The sequence below is a fragment of the Hemitrygon akajei genome, chromosome 1, assembly GCF_048418815.1.
Source record: "Hemitrygon akajei chromosome 1, sHemAka1.3, whole genome shotgun sequence".
Lineage (NCBI taxonomy): Eukaryota > Metazoa > Chordata > Chondrichthyes > Myliobatiformes > Dasyatidae > Hemitrygon > Hemitrygon akajei.
In genome coordinates this window covers 7,876,166-7,893,169 of record NC_133124.1, presented here as the reverse complement: position 1 = coordinate 7,893,169, position 17,004 = coordinate 7,876,166, and the positions used below count along the sequence as shown (strand labels likewise).

The 17,004-nt window shown below is 44.6% G+C and overlaps 1 protein-coding gene across 1 annotated transcript in view; it reads left to right on the top strand.

The window, feature by feature from the left end:
* Window positions 1-17,004, top strand: part of LOC140716871 (collagen alpha-1(XV) chain-like) — a 327,765-nt gene that overhangs the window by 46,265 nt on the left and 264,496 nt on the right. The gene's annotated exons all lie outside the window — the stretch shown is intronic.

Here is a 17,004-nt window from a genome sequence, read left to right as displayed (position 1 = left end):
CATCTGTCTTTGCATAGTGTATGCTTTATTTTTTAAGTTTAATACCGTCAGTAACTTCATTTTAGGCAAACCACAGATGGTGAGTCCTGCATTCAGAATAGTTCTTGCTCACTGGAATGTATCTGTTTTGTGTATATTGAAATATCCCATCAAATGTCTGACACGGCACAATTTATCCCTGTAATTTCTCATGATACACCATTTCAAATCCTTTTCAACCTTTTGTTAACTGCGAGATAAACAGCAAGGTTAAGTTCAGTTTATTGTGTACATGTGTATACCGCCAAATGAAACCACGTTCCCCTGAAGCAAGGTGCACAATACAGTACACACACACACACACACACACAGTGCATTTATGACACAAGTTTGGAAAGTAACTTCCGTTAATGCCCCCCTCCCTTTCTTACCGATCCCTTATCTATTTATTTATTTGTTTGTTTGTTTATTATTTATTTCCCTTTTTTCTCTTTTCTCTCTTTTTTCTCTCTGTCCCTCTCACAATCATTCCTTGCCTGCTCCCCTCCCCTCCCCCTTTCTTTCTCCCTAGTCCTCCACGATTCTTTCCCTTCTCCAGCTGTGTATCCCTTTTGCCAATCACCTTTCCAGCTCTTAGCTTCACCCCACCCCCTCCCGTCTTCTCTTAACATTTCGGATCTCCCCCTCCCCCTCCCACTTTTAAATCTCTTAGTATCTCTTTTCAGTTTGTCCTGATGAAGGGTCTCAGCCCAAAATGTCAACTGTACTTCTTCCTATAGATGCTGCCTGGCCTGCTGCGTTCCACCAGCATTTTGTGTGCGTTGCTTGGATTTCCAACATCTGCAGATTTCCTCGTGTAAACAGGATAACGTTACTGGCGTTTCCTAAGTAATGAGACGTGGGTGGAGACAGGGAATTCAATAGTGCAATGTTGCCCTGTAGCCATTCCAGTCAGCAACAAGTATACCCCATGAGAAACGGCTTGGGGGTGGTGGGGGGGGTGGGAAATGATCCATCAGTGCACAGCAACAATAGCTGGGCCAGTGGTACTGTAGCTGGCTCGGAGGGTTGAGTGATAGGAGACTCAGTAGTTGGTGGGGCAGATAGGAGATTCTGTGACCGTGAAAAAGGCAAGTCAGGAATAGGATGATAGTACAGATGAAAGAGTGGCTGGACCTGGTGCTGGGGGCAGGCTGTCAGAGTTCTGCACCACTGGGATATCTTCAGGGGAATTATAAACTGTACAAAAAGGATGGGTTGCACCTGAACCTAAGGGGGACCAATATCCTCACAGCAGGTTTGCTGGAGCTGTTTGGGAGGATTTAAATTAATTTGGCAGGGGGATGGGAACCGGAGTGATAGGACAGTTGGTATACAATTAGATGTGGTGTGGAGTGAGACTGTGAGGAAGGACAGACAGAGATGGGGCATAATTGCGGTCAATGGGAGGAGCTGGTGTAACAGAGGGCCAAAATCAGGAAGGGTGACAAATACAGGACTGAATGTGTTATATTTATATGCACACAGTATACAGAATAAAGTAGATAATCTTCTAGTGCAATTAGAGACTGTCAAGTTGATGTTTTGGGCATCACTAAGTTGAGGCTGAAAGAAGATCATTGCTTGAATCTAAACATCCAAGGGTACACATTATATCAAAAAGATAGGCAGAGAAGGTGGGTAGCTCTGTTGGTAAAAAAAAATTAAATTAAATCAAATCCTTAGAAAGAAGTGATACAGGATCGGAAGATGTAGAATGTTGTGGGGCAAAAAAACCCTGATGGGGGTTATATACAGGCCTTCAAACAGTAGCAAAGATGTGGGCTATAAACGTGGGAGATAGAAAATGCATGTTTAAGGGCAATGTTATGATAGCCAAGGGGATTTCAAAATGCAGGTAGATCGGGAAAATCAGATTGGTGCTGGATCACAAGAGAGGGATTTAGCAGAATGCCTATGAGATGGCCTTTTAGAGCAGCTTGTGCTTGAGCCCACCAGGGGAAAGGCAATTCAGGGTGTTGTGTAATGTTGATTTGGGAGCTTAAGGTAAAGGAACCCTAAGGGGAGAGACTTTATGACAGAATTCACCCTGCAGTTTGAGAGGGAGAAACTCAGATGTATCAGTATTATAATGAAGGAAAGGGGCATGTGAGAGGAGCTGGCCAGAGTTAATTGGAAGGGGACATTAGCAGGGATGACGGCAGAACAGAAATGGCTGGAGTTTCTGGGGACAATTTGGAAGGCACAGGATAGATACATCCCAAAGATGAAGAAATATTCTAAAGGAAGCTTGAGGCAACTGTGGCGAAGAAAAGAAGTCAAAGGCAGCATAAAAGCAAAAGAGAGGGCAAATAATATATGAAAAAATAGTGGGAAGTTAGAGGATTGGGAATGGGAAGCTTTTAAAAAAACAATAGAAGGCAACTAAGAGTACCATAAGGTGGGAAAAGATGAAATTTGCAGGTAAACAAGCCAATAGTATCAAAATGATACCCAAGGTTTTCTCAGTAAAGAGTAAAAGAGGGGTGAGAGTGGATATTGGACCACTGGAAAATAATGCTTGAGAGGTAGTAATGGGAGATAAAGAAATGGAAGACGAACTTATTAAGTATTTTACAACTGTCTTCACTGTGGAAGACTCTAGCAATATGCCAGAAATCTGAGAATGTCAGGGGGCAGTAGTGAGTGTAGTTGTTATTACTAAACAGAAGGTGCTTGGGAAGCTGAATGGACTGAAGGTAGATAAAGTCACTTGGACCAGATGGTGTAGACCAAAGGGTTCTGAAAGGGGAAAGAAAAGAGATCGTGGAGGCACTAGTGATGATTGTTCAAGACTCACTGGATTCTGGAATGGTTCCAGAGGACTGGAAAATCGCAAACATCACTTAACACTTTAAGAAGGGATGGAGGCAGAAGAAAGGAAATTACAGGCCAATTAGCCTGACCTCAGTGCTCGGAAAGATCAAGCTATGAGCCCATGGTATTACAGGAAAGATTCTAACATGGATAAGGCAGTGGCTTATCGCCAGGAGGCAAAGGGAGGGAATAAAGGGAGCCTTTTCTGGCTGGCTGCCGATGACTAGTGGTGATCCACAGGGGTCTGTGTTGGGACCGAATCTTTTTATGTCATATGTCAATGATTTGGATGATGGAATTGATGGCTTTGTTGCAAAGTTTACAGACAATATGAAGATAGGTAGAGGGGCAGGTAGTTTTGAGGAAGTGGAGAGGCTACAGAAGGATTTAGACAGATTAGCAGAAAGGACAAAGAAATAGCAGATGGAATACAACGTCGGGAAGTCTACTTTGGTAGAAGAAATGAAAGGATTGACTATTTTCTAAATGGAGAGAAAATACAAAAAAAAGTCTCAGAGACAAGGAGGCTTGGAAGTTCTTGTGCAAAATTCACTAAAAGTTAATTTACAGCTTGGGTCTGTGGTGAAGAAGGCAAATGCAATGTTAGCATTCATTTCAAGAGGACTAGAATATAAAAGCAAAGATGTAAATTTGAGACTATATAAAGCACTGGTGAGGCCTCACCTGGAGTACTGTGAGCAATTCTGGGCCCCTTATTGAATGGTGATAGAGTGGATGTGGAAAGGATGCTTCCTATGGTGGGAGAGTCTGAGACCAGAGGACACAGCCTCAGAGCAGTGGGGTGTACTTTTAGAACAGAGATGAGGAGGAACTTCTTTAGGCAGAGAGTGGTGAATCTGTGGAATTCTTTGCCACAGGTGGCTGTGGAGGCCAAATTTTTGGGTATATTTAAAGCATGGATTCTTGTTCGATCCATGTGTGAAGAGATACAGGAAGTAGGCAAGGGATTGGGGCTGAGTGGAAAATTGGATCAGTCATGATGAGATGGTGAAGAAGACTCGATGGGCCAAATGGCGTAATTCTGCCCCTATACCTTATGGTCTTATAAAATAGCTTATATACATAGATTTTTTTGAATGTTCATAAAGTGACACTAGGCACAGGAGTGTCTGTACATGTGGTGAACTACATATACCTGTCTGGACTGCTCCTGTGGCTCCTCCCACAGACCCCTGTATAAAGGCGATTGAGGCCTGAGCCCGGCCTCATTCTCCAGGATGTAGTGTTGTTCATTCTTCCAGTCAATAAAAGCCGATATCTCGCTTCTTACGTCTCAGAGTGAGTTATTGATGGTGCATCAGTACATAAGGTGACTGACTGGAAATGATAAAGTAGTGGTGTTTGGGGGTGTGGAGGGGTGGGTGGAGGTGTTGATCAGCCTCACTGCTTGGGGAAAGTAACAGTGAGTCTGGTGGTCCTGGTGTGGTTGCTACGTAGCCTCCTCCCTGATGGGAGGGGGACAAACAGTTGTTTGAGTATCTGTGATGAGTTACTTCATCTGACTGACATTGAAGAGAGAAAGAGTTAACATTTCAGGAGAATGATCCTTTATCAGCTGTTCCAGCTTCCTGCCTCTCCAACTACATTTAATATCTCTGTCCAACTTATAAGCTGCATTCGTAGAAGTCCGGCACAGTTCTTATGTGCAGCTTTGTTTCAAAGGGGTGATACATTTCATTCGATGTAACTGAGACTGTCTACGCTGTGCACTACTCTGTCCTTTCCCCCAGAGCAGACAAAGCTGACCTATGTCTGTGCTTCACCTTCTCGTTTCACAAGTGGTGTTTGAAAAGAGGGCGGTGGCCGTCTGTACGGTAAATGTCTCTAAGTCTTAACACTAACTCCATTGAAGCAGAAGGGAAAGCCTTGCAGAAAACTTTATACCCAAAGGCTGAAAGGGCTAATCAGTGGACGCAAAGAAAATGAGTCCCACTGCATAAACTTGTTAGCATTATATAGAATTTATTCATTTGCTGAGAGAAAAATTGCCTGTGTAAATAGCTGTGATGCTCGTTAACACCTTTTACACTATAACATCATAGGAGCAGAATTAGATCTTTCGTCCCATTGAATCTGCTGTGTCATTCCATCATGTCCCTCTCAACCCCATTCTCCTACCTTCTCCCTGTCATATTTAATGCTCTGACTTATCAAAAACCTCTGCTTTAAATGCACTCAATGACTTGGCCTTTCAGCTGTCTTTGGCAACAAATTCCACAGACACATCACCCTCTGGCTAAAGAACTTCTTCCACATCCCTGTTCAAAAGGAACATTCTTCTATTCTAAACCTATCCCCTCTGGTCCTAGGTTCCCCCATTACAGGAAACATCCTCTTTACACCCACTCTATCTGTACTTCTCAATATTCGGTAGGTTTTTAATGAGATGCCCCCTCATAAACCTAAACTCCGGCAAGTATGGGTCCAGAGCCATCAAACAATCCTCATATGGTAACCCTTTCATTCCTGGAATGAAAGGGTTAACTTTTATCTGTAGTTGAGCCTTCCTTCCAGTTTTGCCCCAATAACCCCTCAGAGTTCACACAAACCAGCACAAGGGTTGTTTTCTGTCTGTTAAAGAGCTACTAATGGGATTGTAATCTGATTGTCATCAGCAGCACACCATCATTTTAAAAAGGAATAGAACTCCCTTATTTCCATCCAAAATGTCAGTCGTGTTGACGTTAAGAAGGCATAAAAAAGTAGAAGGTGAAAGGTCATATTTTAAGAAACTGCAGCCACTGTAAACCTCTTGTTCTCTCAAACAATGATGCTTTACAGAGCACAAGGGCCAGCAGAGGAGGGGAAGCAGAGCAGAGACGCTTGCCAGGAAGAAAACGGCCACAAGAACAAGCTAGAATTCAGACCCTGTGCAGCAGGAAAATGGAGACATGGATTTCTGTGTTTTTCATTAGAGTAAGAGTCAGATAATAGATGATTAATGGAAAACTGAATATACTAAGAATGTATCTGCATAGTTTGAAACCTGGCTAAGAGTGATTCGAGCTTGTGCTAAGTAACGTCAGCGAAAGGCTACGTGTGGGAGTAGCAGTCAAAGTGGCAATTCAGATCTGCCAGAAAACAAATTGACTTCAGTTCCCCAAATGAATGTTTCTCTGGTGTGAAAATTTCCGTTCTGTTTCAAACCATACGTACAGCAGCAGACCTGACACTGCCTGAGAGCAGAAAGCAACGTTATCGAATTTATTAAAGAGCTGTATAGTACAACAGCACAAATCACATTCCGGTTTGATATCAGTATGCCATGACATTTATTGTTTGTTGGCAACAGTACAGTGCAATGCACAAAAGAAACTTTTATATGAAATATATATTTTTAAAACAAGCAAGAGAAACTCTGCCAGTGCTGGAAATCCAGAGCAAACACACACAAAACGCTGGGGGAACTCAAAAGATCGGGCAGCATCCATGGTAAAGAGTGATAATGAGTTCCTCCAGAATTTTGTGCGTGTTGCTTATATTTTAAAAAGTAGTGCAAAAGGAGCAAAAATCTACTTATTTGTTTATTTATGTATTGAGATACAGCACAGAACAGGCCCCTCTGGCCCTTTCTGCCGTGCCATCCCCGGTTGCCTGTACTGCAAAGTGTTTCGTGCTAACCACTGCGCTACCCGGCCGCTCCAAATGTGAGGTAGCGTTCATGAGTTCAATGTCCATTCAGAAATCTGATGGCGGAGGGGAAGAAGCTGTTCCTAAATCTTTGGGTATGTGCCTCCCTGAGGATAGCAAGGAGAGCGCAAAACAGGTCCTTCAGCCCTTCTAGTCTATGCTGGCCTGGACTTCTGCCTAGTCCCATCTACCCATACCTGGATCATAGCCCTCCATACCCTTCCCATTAATGTACCTATCCAAGATTCTTGCACTGTCCTGTAGCGTTCTATATCCCAATTATTGCAATTGAACCTTTATCTACAACTTCAGCTGGCAGCTTATTCCACACTTGCACGTTCCTCTGAGCGAAGAAGCTCCCACTCGGATTCCCCTCAAATACTTTTTCCTTTCAACCTTAACCTGTGCAGTATCATCCACGCCGAGGGGAAAAGCCCCTTGTATAATATTTGAAAAGGTAACACCATAGAGACCAGTACACGTTGAGGAAGGAATGCTCAGCCACTCCACATTGGTCCATGGCCCAACACTGTGAAAACATGGAACATAGAACATCCACGAGGAAATCTGCAGATGCTGGAAATTCAAACAACACACACAAAATGCTGGTGGAACACAGCAGGCCAGGCAGCATCTATAGGAAGAAGCACTGTTGACGTTTCGGGCCGAGACCCTTCGTCAGAACATAGAACATTACCATGAGACCATAAGATGTAGGAGCAGAATTAGGCTATTTGCTCAGCCAGTATATCATGGCTGATCCATTTTCCCTCTCAGCCCCAATCTCCTGCCTTCTCCCCGTATCCCTTCATGCCCTGACCAAACAAGAATCTATCAACCTCTGCTTTAAATATACCCAATGACTTGGCCTCCACAGCCACCTATGCAATGAATTCCACAGATTCAGCATTCTCTGGTTCAAAGAAATTCCTCTTAATCTCCGGTCTAAATGGACGTCCCTCTAATCCGAGGCTGTGTCCTCTGGTCTTAGACTCCCCCAGCAGAGGTAGCATCATTCCTGGAATCATTGTTGTGAACCTCCTCTGGACCTTCTCCAGATTCAGCACATTATTTTTTAGATAAGGGGCACAAAACTGCTCAGAGTACAGCGAGTATGGTCTGCTCGATGTCTTCTGAAGCCTCAGCATTATATCCTTGCTCTTATATTCTAGTTCTCTTGAAATGGATGTGAACATTGCATTTGCCTTTCTTGACAACAGTCTCAGTAGAAACAGACTGCATGCAGTTCTGGTCACCTACCTACAGGAAAGATACCAACAAACTTGACAGAGGGCAGACAAAATTTACAAGGATGTTGTCAGGACTTGAAGACCTGAGTTACAGAGGAAGGTTAAAAAGAGCATAGAACAATACAGCACAGTCCAGACCCTTCGGCCCACAATGTTTTACAGACTATTAACCTACTCTGAGATCAATCTAACCCAGTGGTTACCAGGCATTTTTCAAGTCAAGTCAAGTCTCTTTTTATTGTCATTTCGACCATAACTGCTGGTACAGTACACAGTAAAACTGAGACAATGTTTTTCAGGACCATGGTGCTACATGAAACAGTACAAAAACTACATTGAACTATGTAAAAACAACACAGAAAAAACTACACTAGACTACAGACCTACCCAGGACTGCATAAAGTGCACAAAAACAGTGCAGGCATTACAATAAATAATAAACAAGACAATAGGCACAGTAGAGGGCAGTAAGTTGGTGTCAGTCCAGGCTCTGGGTATTGAGGAGTCTGATGACTTGGGGGAAGAAACTGTTACATAGTCTGGTCGTGAGAGCCCGAATGCTTCGGTGTCTTTTCCCAGATGGCAGGAGGGTGAAGACCCTTACCATTATCCAAGGGGTCTGTGGACCCCAGGTTGGGAACCCCTGATGTAACCCTTCCCTCCTACATAACCCTCCATTTTTCTGACATCAATATGCCTATCTTAAGAGTTTTTTAAATGCTCCTATTGTAACTGCTTTTATACCCACTTCTTAGGCTTAGACTTTATCACCTGGAGCGCAGCAAATGAGAGGAGATTTGATAAAGGTATACAAAATTATAAAGGGTATAGATAGGGTAAATGCAAGCAGGCTTGTTCCACTGAGGTTGGGTGAGACTGGAGCTAGAGGTCATGGGTTAAGAGTGAAAGGTGAAATGCTTAAGAGGAACCTGAGAGGGGAGCTTCCTCACTCGGAGGGTGGCGTGAGTCTTGAATGAGTGGAAGTGGTAGATAGGGGTTCAATTGCAAACTTTACAAGAAGTTTGGGCAGATACTCGGAAAGGAGGAGATTACAGGGATACAGTCCAACTGCAGGTAGATGGGACTAGGCAGGAGATCAGGTCGGCATGAACTTGATGGTCCGAAGGGCTTGTTTCTGTGCTGCAGTCGCAGAACAATACAACATAGATGATGGAATTAGAGGCTTTGTGACCAATTTTGTGGACACTATGAAGAAAGGTCAAGAGACAGGTAGTGTCGAGGAAGCAGAGAGGCTACAGAAGGAGAGTGGGCGAAGAAATGGCAGATGGAATACAGTGTTGGGAAGTGTACGGTCATGTACCTTCATTGAAGAAATAAAAGCATGGGCTGTTTTTTAAATAGAGTGAGAATGCAAAAATCTGAGGTGCAAAGGGACTTGGAGTCCTTGTGCTGGATTCCCTAAAGGTTAACTTGCAGGTTGAGTCTGTGGTGAGGAAAGAAAATGCGATGTTGGCATTCATTTTGAGAGGATTAGAATATAAAAGCAAGGATGTAATGTTGAGGTTGCATAAGGAACTGGTGAAAATTCACTTGGAATACTGTGAGCAGGTTTGTGCCCCTTACTTAAGAAGGGACGCGCAGGCATTTGAAAGGGGTTCCGGAGAGGTTCCGAAAAATTATTCCAGGAATAAAAACGTCATATGAGCAGCGATTGGTGCACTTGCTGGAATTTAGAAGAATGAGAGGGGATCCCTTTGAAGCCTATTAAATATTGAAAGGCGTGGATAAGAGTGGATGTGAAGACAACATTTCCTTTGGTGGGGGAGTCGAGGACCAGAGCTCCCTTTGGCAGCTCGTTCCATATAAACACCACACACCCTGTGTGAAAAATGTTGTCCTTCAGGACACCTTTAAATCTTTCCCCTCACATCCTAAATCTGTGACTCCTAATTTTGGACTCTCCTACCTAGGGTAAAAGATTGTTCGTCACAAGGGATTCTGAAGATGTTCAGCAGTACACACAGAATCCTGAAGGAACTCAGCAAGCCTGGAGAGAAATAAACAGTAGACGTTTTGGGCCAAGACATTGACTATTTATTTCTCTCCATAGTTGCCATCCGATTTGCTGAGTTCCTCTAGCACCTTGTCTGCGTCGTTCAAGCTTTTCTGCTTCTGCAGAACCTCCTGGAGGAAACCCATATGATGACAGGGAAAACGTGCAAACCCCACACAGTCAGCGCCCAAAGTCGGTTTTCCTCTTGTTTCTTTTATACGGTCACCACGGTAACGTGGCTGTTAGTGTGACACTGTTACATCTCATGGCGTTGGAATTCGGAGTTCAGAGTTCAATTCTTGTGCCGTCTTTGAGAGCCTCTATACGTCCTCCCGTGTGTTTTATCCAGGTCCTCCCACAGTCCAAGGACATACTGGGTATGTATCATTGGTTATTGTAAATTGTCCCGTGACTGGGTTAGAGTTAATGGGGTTTGTCGGTGTTTATTGGGGCAGCTTGGTTCGAAGGGCCGGACAGGCCCACTCCGCTCTGTGTTGCTAATTAAACAATAAATATAAAAATCTGAGAAGATCCGGCCTCCCTCTCGTCCTTTGTATCTGCAAAACATTGTCAGACCTTCTTGACCCGACAAATGTGGTTTATCATAATTTTAGTTATTTATTTCGAGATGCAGGCCCTTCCGGCCCAACGAGCCCACGCCGCCCAATTACACCCACGTGACCAATTAACCTACTGACCCCTAGGTCTTTGGAATGCGGGAGGAAACCGGAGCACACGGGTGAAACCCACGCTTTCCATGGGGCGGACGCACAAACTCCTTACAGACAGTGGCGGGAACTGATTGTGGGTCATCACCGCAGTAATTATTGATGAGCAACGGAACGGAGTACAAGGCTCTGACAGCTGTTTCTGATCCGTTTGCCATTAACCCCAAGGTCAAACCCGTTTATCTTTTACAACAACAACAACAACATGTCAGAATCATTGCTTGTAACTGAGTCCAGGACCTCCAGCTCTCTGTGTTTAAGTCCGCTGTCTCTCTATCTGCACTCAGAGGTTGCTTCATTTGGTACCTCCTATGACTGACCCTAGTTAGGAACTGTTCGGCAACACTCTCCTGCCCCAGTTAAGCGGTATACTGGCCCAAATAAACAAAAGAAATCCCGACTCTTTTCTCAATTATTCTTTGCTCTTCAAGAGTTGTTCCAAGCAAACAGCTGCCCTGAGGAACCGACGGCCCAGTTAACCGGGATCCACTGCATACCCAACGACTTGGCCTCTGCTGCTGGGTAGTGCAAGGTAAAACTGAAAGAGTTACAATCACAGAGAGAGTGCAGAGCAGGTAAACAGTAAGGCGCGAGATCATAGTAAGGTCAACAGCCCATGTTACTGTGCCAGGGAGCCATTCAGTAGTCTTGTACCAGGGATCAAAGCTGTCAGGAGTCTGGTGGTATGAGCTCTCAGACAATTGTGTCCTCTGCTTACTGGGAGAAGGCAGAAAAGAGAATGTCCAGGGTGGGTGGGGCCTTTCATTATGCGTGGCGTCACAGGTAGATGGCATCGTAAAGAGAGCTTTTGGCCCTTCCTAGACCAAAGAATTAAATGCAGGAATTGGGATGTTACATTGAAAACATTGGTGAGGCCTAATTTGGAGTATTGGGTGCAGTTTTGGTCACCTACCTACAGGAAAGATATCAATAAGATTGAAAGAGTGTTGAGAAAATTTACAAGGATGTTGCCAGGACTTTAGGACCTGAGGTGTAGGGAAAGGTTGAAAAGGTTAGGACTTTATTCCCTAGAACGTAGGAAAATGAGGGGAGATTTGGTTAAGGTATTCAAAGTTATGAGGGCTTTTTCTATTGAGGTATGAGACTAAAACTAGAGTCATGGGTTAAGGGTGAAAGGTGAAACATTTAAGGGGAACATAGATGGGAGGGTATGGAGGGCTCTGGTCTGGCTGCAGATTGATGGGACTGAGCAGATTCATAGTTCAGTTGAGACTAGATGGGCCAAAGGGCCTGTTTCTGTGCTGTAGTGTCAAATGGCTCTGTGGAAGTGAAAATGCAGTTTGGACTGAGACAGAGGGTGGTGCAGGTATGGAATGGGAGGTGGATACCGGTCCAATTTCAACATTTAAGAGACATTTGGATAAGTACAAGGATAGGAGGGGTATGGGTAATGATTCGGCATGGAGTCTCTGTACATCTTCCCCATGGAGTGTGTGTGTTTTATCCAGGTCCTCCCACAGTCCAAACACATACATCTTATTGGTTATAGTAAATTGTCCCGTGTCTAGGTTAGAGTTCATGGGGTTTGTTGGTGGTGTTTGGAGAGAGCGTGGAATGAGCTGCCAGTGGAAGTGGCAGATGTGGGTTCAATTTCAACAGTTATGAGGTTTGATAAGTACATCAAAGTAGTGAGAGAGTGTACATGGGTTCACTGTCCATTCAGAAATCTGATGGCAGAGGGGAAGAAGCTGTTCCTGAAATGTTGAGTGTGTGTCTTCAGGCTTCTGTACGTCCTTGATGGTAGCAATGAGAAGAGGGTATGACCTGGGTGAAGGGGGACCTTACTGACAGATGCTGCCTTCTTGAGGCGTTGTCTTCTGAAGATGTCCTGGATGCTGAGGAGGAACATGCCCGTGGTGGAGCTGGCTGAGTTTCCAACTTCCTGCAGCTTTTTCTGATCCCGTGCTGTGGCCCCTCCATACCAGATGCTGATGCAGCCAGTTAGAATGACCTCTACAGTACATCTGTAGCAAGTTGTGAGTGTCATTGGTGACGTACCTAGTCTCCTCAAACTCCTACTGAAATATAGCCCCGTGTTTGTAATTGCTTCAACGTATCGGGCCCGGGATCGATCCTGGATGGATACGGCTTTTCGTCTCAGTATGTCGGCTATGTTCTTTACTGAGGCAGTGAGAAGTACAGACTGACCGGTGTTCTGGCCCAGGCCTTACGCTGTTTACTGATTTTTTTCCTTTGACATGTTCAGGACAGATCGGTGGTTCCAATGCTGTCAAGTGGGATGTGAGGGACAGAGTTTATGGGAAGATCTCCCCCACTATTAGGGTGAAAACCTTCACAACGGCGCCAGCGATCACCGACTGGGGTTTGATCGCTGCCACTGTCTGTAAAGAGTTTGTGCATTCTCCCCGTTCATCATCATTACATACCGTGTCATATGACATCATCATTATGTGCCGTGTTGTATAACATCATCATTATGTCCCGCATTGTTTGACATGGGCGGTCATCATCTTTCCATGACCATGGTTGCTCTTGCCAAAATTTTCCTACAGAAGTGATTTGCCATTGCCCTCTTCTGGGCAGTGTCTTTACAAGATGGGTGACCCCAGCCATTATCAATATTCTTTGGAGATTGTCTGCCTACCGTCAGTGGTCACATAACCAGGACTTGTGATATGCACCAGCTACTCCCATGGCTCCACGAGACCCTGATTGGCTGGCGGGGGGAGGGTTTCTAAGCAAGTGCCACACCTTGTCCAAGGGTGACCTGGAGGCCAGTGAAAGGAAGGAGACGTATCTTCACCCTGCCACCTGGTTCTCCCCGGGACCACTAGAGTTTCTTCCAAAGGCGTACGGGTTAGGGTTAGTTAATTGTGGGCATGGCGATGCTTGCGGGCTGCCACCAGCACATCCTCAGACTGTGTTGCTCATTGAATCAGAATGCATTTCACTCTATTAACACAAGATTCTGCCGATGCTGGAAATCCAAAGTAACACACACAAAATGCTGGAGGAACTCAGCAGATTAGGCAACATCTATGGAAAGGAATAAAGAGTCGATTTTTTGGGGGCCAAGACACTGCATCAGGAATATCGAGGAGCTGATGAAGGTCAGCTCTTTGTTCCTTCCCATAGATGCTGCCTGACCTGCTGAGTTCCTCCAGCATTGATTTATGTGCAAGTGACAAATGAAGCCAGCCTTTAATCTTTATCTTCAAATCTCATTACATTTCACTGCCGACTTGTGCAGCCACAGGATGTGTTGATTGAGTGGTTATTTACTCTGAAAGCAAAAAGCCAAGATCAACTGTTGGAGCTGTCAGATGTTCACATTTTAAGCAAAGTTTGACTCTGGTGTCTGTAAATGTTGCTCTTGGCACTTCCAGTGTCAAGTTGAGGAAATATAGGAGATGGGCCAAACTACAAATGAGGATGACTTTACGCCTCAGGGGTCAGCTGCCACCCTGTGATAGACTTTATGACCACAAGCCATAGGACAAAAAAAGCAGAATTAGGCCATTCAGTCCGTCAAATTCCCACATTTCAATCACGGCTGATTTATTTTCCCTCTAACCCATTTCTCCTGTGAAACCCTTACAAATCAAGAACCTATCGACATCCACTTTTAATATAGCCAGTGACCTGGCCTCCACAGCTGTCTGTGGCGACGAATTCCACAGATTCACCACCCTTCAGCTAAAGAAATTCCTCCTCATAGGGTAGTTAAGAAAGCTTATGAGGTGTTAGCTTTCAAAAGTCGAGGGATAGAGTTTAAGAGACGTGATGTAATGATACAACTCTATAAAACTCTGGTTAGGCCACACTTGGAGTACTGTGTCCAGTTCTGGTCGCCTCACTATAGGAAGGATGTGGAAGCATTGGAAAGGGTACAGAGGAGATTTACCAGGATGCTGACTGGTATAGAGAGTATGGATTATGATCAGAGATTAAGGGAGCTAGGGCTTTACTCTTTGGAGAGAAGGAGGATGAGAGGAGACATGATAGAGGTGTACAAGATATTAAGAGGAATAGATAGAGTGGACAGCCAGCACCTCTTCCCCAGGGCACCACTGCTCAGTACAAGAGGACATGGCTTTAAGGTAAGGGGAGGGAAGTTCAAGGGGAATATTAGAGGAAGGTTTTTTACTCAGAGAGTGGTTGGTGCATGGAATGCACTGCCTGAGTCAGTGGTGGAGGCAGATACACTAGTGAAGTTTAAGAGACTACTAGACAGGTATATGGAGGAATTTAAGGTGGGGGGTTATATGGGAGGCAGGGTTTGAGGGTCGGCACAACATTGTGGGCCGAAGGGCCTGTAATGTGCTGTACTATTCTATGTTCTATCTCTGTTCTGAAGGGGCATTCTTCTATTCTGAGGCTGTCTGTGCCCTCTGATCCTAGACTCTCCGACTGGTTGAAGCATCTTCTCCACGTCCGCTCTATCTATGCCTTTGTAAGATGCCAGGCAAACCCACGTTATCAAGCAAGCTAGGATAGAAATGGGAGATTTCTATCAAGCTAATAGGCCCTTCGGCCCAACGGGCCCACGCCACCCAATTATACCCATGTGACCAATTAACCTACAAGCCCATATGGCTTTGGAGTGTGGGAAGAAACCAGGACACCCAAAGGAAACCCACTTTGTCATGGAGAGAAATGATAAACTCCTTTCAGACAGTGGGTCACTGGCTCTGTAATAATGTTGTGCTATGCCGTCGTACCACTCTATGTGTTCATCGTCTCTTCATGCTCAGCGCGGACACGTTATGTAGTTACCTAATCCTGTTCGTATACCAGTTGTTCACGTCTGCCATTGATTTCGAGATTTAGTGTGAAAAGGAAGCTGGAGATACAAGATGTCCATTCGCAACCTCTTGTCAGTTGTCAAGCTTCCTCTGCGACCAGACAGTGGGGACAGTGCTGAGGCATTAAGCGATGGATTTTGAGAACTTTGAGGTGTTTGTCAGCTCAGGATCTAGGGAACGTATGTGGTGCTGTATGTCTCAGTGTTGAGGTGGTTGTATGTTCAGGTGATTGTACGTCCAGTGAATGCATTGGGGATCATAAACACGAGATTCTGCACACAGCAACCCACACAAAGTGCTGGAGGAACTCAGCAGGTCAGGCAGTGTCTATGGAAATGAATAAACAGTCGATATTTCGAGCCAGGACCTTGCATCAGGACTAGAAAGGATAGGGGAAAAAGCCTGATTAGGATACAAAATGGAAAATATGATTTTTCTTCAGTTACTTTAATGTGGTTGAATATTTTCATTATTTCTAAGTACATACATAATTGTAATTAACTTTTAAAATTTCTTCTCCGCACTATTTCCCACTAAATCTAAATCTGAAACTGTTTGCTTCACTACTAATAGCTTATTGATGTTCAAGATTGTTTACATAGAAACATAGAAAACCTACAGCACATTACACGTCCTTCGGCCCACAAAGCTGTGCTGAACATGTCCTTACCTGAGAAATTACCCAAGTTTACCCATAGCCCTCTATTTTTCTGAACTCCATATATCTGTCCAGGAGTCTCCTAAAAGACCCTATCATATTCTCCTCCACCACTGTCGCCAGCAGCCCATTCCATGCAATCACTACTCTCTGCGTAAAAAAACTTACCCCTGACATCTCCTCTGTACCTACTTCCAAGCACCTTAAAACTATGCCCTTTCATGCTAGCCATTTCAGCCCTGGGAAAAAGCCTCTGACTATCCACACGATCAATGCCTCTCATCATCATATACACCTCTATCAGGTCACCTCTCACCCTTCATCACACCAAGGAGAAAAGGCCAAGTTCACTCAACCTATCCTCATAAGGCATGCTCCCCAATCCAGGCAACATCCTTGTAAATCTCCTCTGCACCCTTTCAATGGTTTCCACGTCCTTCCTGTAGTGAAGCGACCAGAACTGAGCACAGTTCTCCAAGTGGGGTCTGACCAGGGTCCTATATAGCTGCAACGTTACCTCTCGGCTCCTAAACTCAATTGCACAATTGATGAAGGCCAATGCACCGTATGCTTTCTTTAATGTCATTTCCAGCACAAAAGTGGAAAGGAGAATGAAGTAATTGTTATTGTAGATCTGATCCAGCACAAAAAAGCCAAAAAAGATGAAGAACACAATAATAATTTTAAAATATAAGTGCAAAAGACAGCTGATATACACAGATTCATTGTATGTTGATAAAGTGACACTAGGCACAGGAATGTCTCTACATAAGGTGACTGACAGGAAGTGATAAAGTCGTGGTGGTTGGGGGTGTGGAGGGGTGGGATAGCGGGTGGAGGTGCTGAGCAGCTTGGGGAAAGTAACTGTTTTTGAGTTTGATGGTGCTGTCTTGAATGCTACGTAGCAGGGAGTGAAACAAAGTCCATGATCAGGGTGGGTGGGATTCTTAATGTTGTTGCTGGCCCATTTCCGGCACCTTTCTGAAAGTGCTTCAATCTTTGAATGCTGCTAGAGTCCAAGAGAGTTTTGGCAGGAGAAGACATTCCACGTGAGGCTTTGCCTCCTGCTGAAGAGATGTCA